The sequence below is a fragment of the Bubalus kerabau genome, chromosome 1 (assembly GCF_029407905.1).
Source record: "Bubalus kerabau isolate K-KA32 ecotype Philippines breed swamp buffalo chromosome 1, PCC_UOA_SB_1v2, whole genome shotgun sequence".
Lineage (NCBI taxonomy): Eukaryota > Metazoa > Chordata > Mammalia > Artiodactyla > Bovidae > Bubalus > Bubalus kerabau.
The window spans coordinates 103,914,805-103,920,996 of NC_073624.1; the positions used below are offsets into that span (position 1 = coordinate 103,914,805).

The following is a 6,192-nucleotide window of genomic DNA, read 5'->3' on the forward strand; positions in this document are numbered from 1 at the left end:
GCAACTTTTCAGAACTCTAATATAGAAAAATTTTAAAATAAAATTGGAACTACGGAAAAAGCTGAAAAGAAAATTTTAAATGTTTCAGAGAATATTGGCTACATATGCTTACAAATAAACATAAAACCTTATGAAATGGATGGCTTTTCTTGGGAAAAAGATCAAAATTGACTGATGATGATGTATGAAGCCTGCCTAGGTTGTTCACACAGGGACAAAACGAGGAAAGATTGACCTGCCAGCCAAACTTTAGAGCAAGTACTAATATTCATAAATAATCTCACACTTCGAAGAAAGAGATGATTTCCATCCTAGCTAATTCTTTCCAGAATAGTACAGAGAAGAGACAGAGTTCCCTTCTGAATAGGCAACATAGTTATGACACAGGCCAATGGCCTCTTACTAACCAGTGCATTTTTTCACTGTACAGAAACAGTCATTCTCTAGGATGGCAAAGCAAAAATATATTTATTTTTCTTTTTTAAACCCATTTTACTGGGGGAAACAAAATAATTTATTTTGTTATAAAGTGAAGTAAATAATTTCCCCCAGGTCACCCAGCAGAGGAATCTCATCAGTCTGTTCTAAGGCTCATACCCTTTCCACTTCAGGGCACAATGCTTGGGCGCCCAGCCATCAACCTGCAACCAGCAGCCTACACCCTGACAGTAACTCTGCAATTACTCTCCCCACCGTCTACACTCATTCGTTTTCTATAACCACACTTGGCTCTCAAGCCTTGACTCTGTTTGATAGCCTACACTTGAATTTCTTTAAAACCAAACAACTCAGTTACTTCCACTTTAAACTGGATTTCTTTAGGGGAACTACTCAGTCACTTCAGAATTCTTCTCAGAATTCTTTCCCCCCTTCCCTTTTCTTTTTTATCTGTGATGAAGCTCTGGAGGTTCTGGGCTGTGAGTGAGGTTTGGTCCATGCTAACTTCTCTGCTGGTGGACGTGGATCCAGTTCCTCAACTCTTCCATTGGCTTAGGCAAGGCTGAAGCGTCACGATCGTCATGGCCCATCTCAGGTGGACTTCTGCTCATCCTCTGCTACAGTACCTCCTTACCTGGCATCTCTGGGACCACCATCAGGCATGCCAGCTCTCATCGTTAGGCTCCTTTTTTGCTCTACTCATTGGATTTCTTCATTACCAGAGAGAGAAACGGTTTCTACTCACGGACTACTGTTCCATATTGAGATGCTCAACTAAGAGTCCCTCTGCCCTCAGCAGTTCTGCACAAGAGGCAGGACCTCTACCTTCAGGAGTTTTACTAGCTTTTGTCTCTCAGGCAGGGCTGATTAATAAATACTTCTCAGAAACCCAGTGAATTGAATACTAATACCTGCATGTTTAATCTCCTTTCTCTAACCGTCTAAACTGGTTACAACTTCTATCCTAGCCCAGAAAATCATGGTGCCTGAGGTGTAGTAGGAACATACCCCAAGAACCCTAGAGAATTCTCTGGTGTAGGAGAGTTCACCTCAACAGACACAATGTTTAGTTTAGGCAACTTTAATGCGATTCCAAATCTTTAACTTTCATTCTCCAAACAAATTCACAGTCCACAATTAGGGAAGATAGACTCATTTTTTCTTTTATTCCCAGATTACATAATCATCATTTCAGAATGAATAAGCAAAAGATTAAGTAAGGAAAAAAATATTTATTAACTGAATTGGCAGTTTTCAAAAAGTTCCTTTGATCAACATAATAACATGTTTTCTTTCCACTTTCACAGCATTATTGTATGATGCCCAATCACTAAAGCAACCAAAGATGTACAGAAGATATACACCCAGCAACTTTGCAATTTTAAAAGTAAGTGAAATTTTTAGTGACAAGAGTTAATTGGAATCATCCCTTGGCTAATTTATTTATTTAGTTCAGGCATTGAAACCGTTTATTGGCATCTGAACTACTCTACTTCTATAGAAAATACAATTCAGAAAAATAAAAAAAGATATGCACAGTTACATGTTTTTTCACTTAACATTTTAATGACAAATAGGCTAATCAGAAGGGTATATGTAGCTGATTCAATCATATCACACAGACATGCTCTTTACACAAAACCTACAAACCACAAGAAGCTCCCAGAAACTTAAAACACTATTTTTCTTTCAGCCTCCCCAACCTATCCATTTACCAAATACTGTCAGTTTTGCTACTTTAATCTTTCTTTTTATTCCAGCAGTCAATGATTTAGTTTAAGATTTATCATTTCGTGACATTTACGACACTGGCTTCATACTTTCTTACTCTTCCTGCCTTCACCTCCAATTCAATTGCCACACCTGCCAGAGCATTTCTGATCTGACCTGTCAAGAGTTCTTTTTGCAGCTTCCTATCACCTTGGAGGAGAAAATGGCAACCCACTCCAGTGTTCTTGCCTGGAAAGTCCCATGGACAGAGGAGCCTGGCGGGCTACAGTCCATGGCGTCACAAATGGACACAACTGAGCACCTGAGCGTAAACACACACACTCATTGCCTTCAGAATAAAAAGTCCAGACAGGAGAACAGACTTCCCAAAGTTCCACAGCCTCATGCCTGCTATTTTCCCTGCCTCACCTCTCCATCCATCTCTTCATTTTATTCTGCGAGTTGCACTTGCAGCTCCTAGTAATCGTCAAGCTTTCTTTCATCTCCAGCCTTCGAGCTCGCTTGTTGCCCCTCTTTCTGGAATATCTTCTCTCTCTCTTCCCCCTCTTCACTCAGCTAGTTTTTACTCATCTTCCAACATGCAGTTTAAACAGCATCTTCCTTCCACCTCCACACTCCTCCCGTGTGTGAAATGGAGCACTGCTCTCCATGAACTCCCATAGGTCCTTGTGAATATCTCCTTTACTCGAGTTCACATCTCCTGCGTCTCCTGCATTGCAGGCAGATTCTTTACTGCTGAGCCATCAGGGAAGCCTACTCAGCACCATAGTAACGTTGCCTACTTTGTTTCTCCTAAGGCAGTCAATCGCCACAAGACGGTGACTGTGTCTTTGCCATCTTCATAAACCTTGGACCCAGCACAATGTCAGTTATAGTAATCGTTTAAAAAGTATTTGTTGGCTGAGTCAGTCAATAAAATAGGGTTAGTTACTTGGTGGCTGTGTAATCTTGAGCAAAGAACCTAACTGCTTCAGTTTCTTCATCTATAAAATTGGTATAATGTTACACTTATCTCCTAGGATTTGTAAAAATCTTAAGGGAGAGATTCTTTGCTCAAGAAATGTCTGACAAATCTCTGTTTATATTCCTATTCTCTTTTATTGGCAGTGTGACTTACTTGCACTGCATTACCTAGAGCACATTTAATGATCTTTCCAAGCTTTATCTTGCTCATTTATTAAGATTTTAATGTCACTGCTTCCCAATGATTAATGGCATATGCGCATAAAAGATGTAGCAGAGCTTTGTGGTCAGTTGTTACTTAATATAAATTTGCTGTGATTATTATTAATGTTAATATTTGGTCTAATAATACTTATTGTTAATGACACTTTGTTATAAACAAAGTGATTATGACTCTAGGAATCAGCATTATGAAGACAGTTCAAGACTTTCATTAGACTTGTAAAGAAATAAATTAGTTGTTAGAACTGACTCAAATGCGTTCCTTTTTATAGATGAGTAATATTCTATGGTGTATATGTACCACAACTTCCTTATCCGCTCATCTGCCAATGGACATCTAGGTTGCTTCCATGTCCTAGCTATTGTAAATAGTGTTGCAATGAACATTGGGGAACATGTGTCTTTTTTAATTCTGGATGCCTCAGGTATATGACCAGTAGTGGGATTGCTGAGGTACTCAAAGCCGGTGCTCCGACAACCTGGAAGGACAGAGTAGAGGGACGTGAGAGGGGGGGATTCATGATGGAGGGGATACATGTATGCCTATGGCCAATTCATACTGATGTATGGCAAAAACCATCACAATATTTAAAGTAATTATCTTCCAATGAAAATAAATCAACTAATTTTTTAAAAGAAATAAATTTCCTAAGACAAAAAATTTGACACTTTTGGAAAGACAACATAAGTAATAAAAATGAAGTGATTATTGTTATAACGTATGGGATTCATTTGAAACTGATAACAATAAATTATTCTCAAGATTTATATCAGATTTCTTTCTACAATTGAAAGGACTTTGATGACAGACAAAATAATAATTAGCAATGTACATATCTAGGGCAATATATTTTGACATTCTTCAACTACTTTGGAACATTAAACATCAAGGGAAGCAGAAATAGCACAGAGAAAAAGGAAAAGAAATTAAGAATGACTTTAAAGAAAGCAAAGGAAGCATGATTTTCATTTGACCTACATTTGGAAAGGGAAGTTCTATAGCACAGAAATAATGAGGAGATGTTGGACACACTGAATATCTAATACTTAAATTCAATTTTTGCTAGACATTAGGAAAATGATTAGATTTTTAAACTTCTAATTTGTTGACAGTATTTAAAGATCAATAATGTCTCTTGCACAAGCAAATGTTAAAGATTTGGTTATTCCAAAAGGGAAATTTGTCTTAAACTGTTGCTTATGATCAGTTTTGACAGAGAACAAGTCTTTTAACTGTCACAATCAGTCTGAGGATCCATTATTTCCTATTTATTTAACATTACAGATGTCAGTATTGCATCAAATGTAGACAGCTTGGTGCCTGCCCTAAGGGTAGAGAAAATTTCAAAATGGGAGGAGTACACAGCCTTAATAAGCACGTTATATTTAACTTTTTACTTTGGCTGTACTTGGCAGCTCCACAATACAAATGATATTTTCTCTGTTATATTTACCAAAATACTGCAGAAAGGTTAGTAGCATTACTTTCAAAAGAAATTAAACAGGCTGTGCTGATAAAGCTGCTTTCATTGTTCTCCATTTACCTAAGAAACTTATAACCTTTTTTGGAAGAAGCCAGGGAATGAAATATAAACATTTTCCTTAAGCAAAGCACATTCTTTTCAGAGCAGCACTGGTTATAATGGAATTCAACTTATCTAGATACTAGTTTGAGGTGCTTAGATCATGGTGAGAGGGGCAGTGCAGATATGTTTTAAATATTTCTTTTTTGTGATAAGATTAGAGAACCAAAAATGGTAAACCATTGGCAGAAGTCTTGGTTTGAAATTAAAACATGCCCAACATAGTGAATGAGCCTCTAAGTTCTATGATCAGAATCAGAGAAGTACTGATCATTCCATAAACACAATCAGGAGCATGTGTGTCTATGTGTGCATGTATTGGTGTTTGGGGGCAGGAGGAACGGGGGAAAGGATATGAGAACTAAGCATAGGCTTAGGGGTTCTGTACAAAGACAAATCCTGGACAGGAGAAGGCAACCGCGCTGAAGAAAATATCATGAACAAGATGTTCAGCTCCCACCCCCCAAATAGGTCTTCATGCAATTGCTCAAGAAGTAGGGAAATACAATTTTTGTAATGTTTGCATCTCACAATGAGTTTCTCAGTGAGTTTTGACAAAAACAATGCTACTTAGCAACCTCTTGCAAGGTTTGTACTTTATACATTTAAATACAGTCCTTTCTTATATTTCGGAAAATATTTTACTGTCTATAAACTTTTGAGTCTACCACAGCTAAGTGTGAAGCTCAGAAAGCAAATTATTTTTGTAGTTAAGTAGTTCTGTCTCCTAATATTTCATCAATTTTTTTGGTGTGAAAGGTTACTAATATCTTTCCTTAGCATTTAACTTTTTATCTGCTAGTCTTATATTCCTAACTAGATTGCAAATCCTTTTTTTAAAAAAATATTTATTTATTTGGCTGTGCCAGATCTTAGTTGTAGCACACAGGATCTTTGATTTTCATTGTGGCACGTGGAATCTTTAGTTGTGGCATGAGGGATCTAGTTCCCTGAACAGGGATCGAACCTGGGCCCTCTGCATTGGGAGTGCAGAGTCTTAGCCACTGGACCACCAAGGAAGTCCCTAAATTTCAAATCCTTGTGTCTGATTTTCCTTGTGTCTTCCATAGGACTAACTCAGTGTCTTTTATGTAGACAAAAATTCGTTTTCATTTTATTTCATTAGAAACAATATTAGGATGGAAATCAGGAATAAAAGCTTTATTTTAAAGTTAATATAGACCATCTAAAAGGAAAATGAGGAATAATACTAGAAATAGATGGAAAAACAGCACTCAATCATTTACTCATTCAA

The 6,192-nt window shown here is 37.3% G+C and overlaps 1 non-coding gene across 1 annotated transcript; it reads right to left on the reverse strand.

Annotated features, from left to right (window-relative positions):
- Positions 1–5,883: 5,883 nt before the first annotated feature.
- On the reverse strand, positions 5,884–5,956 carry TRNAG-CCC (transfer RNA glycine (anticodon CCC)). Its single transcript has one exon. It is a non-coding gene; the product is annotated as a tRNA-Gly (tRNA).
- Between the last annotated feature and the right edge of the window lie 236 nt (positions 5,957–6,192).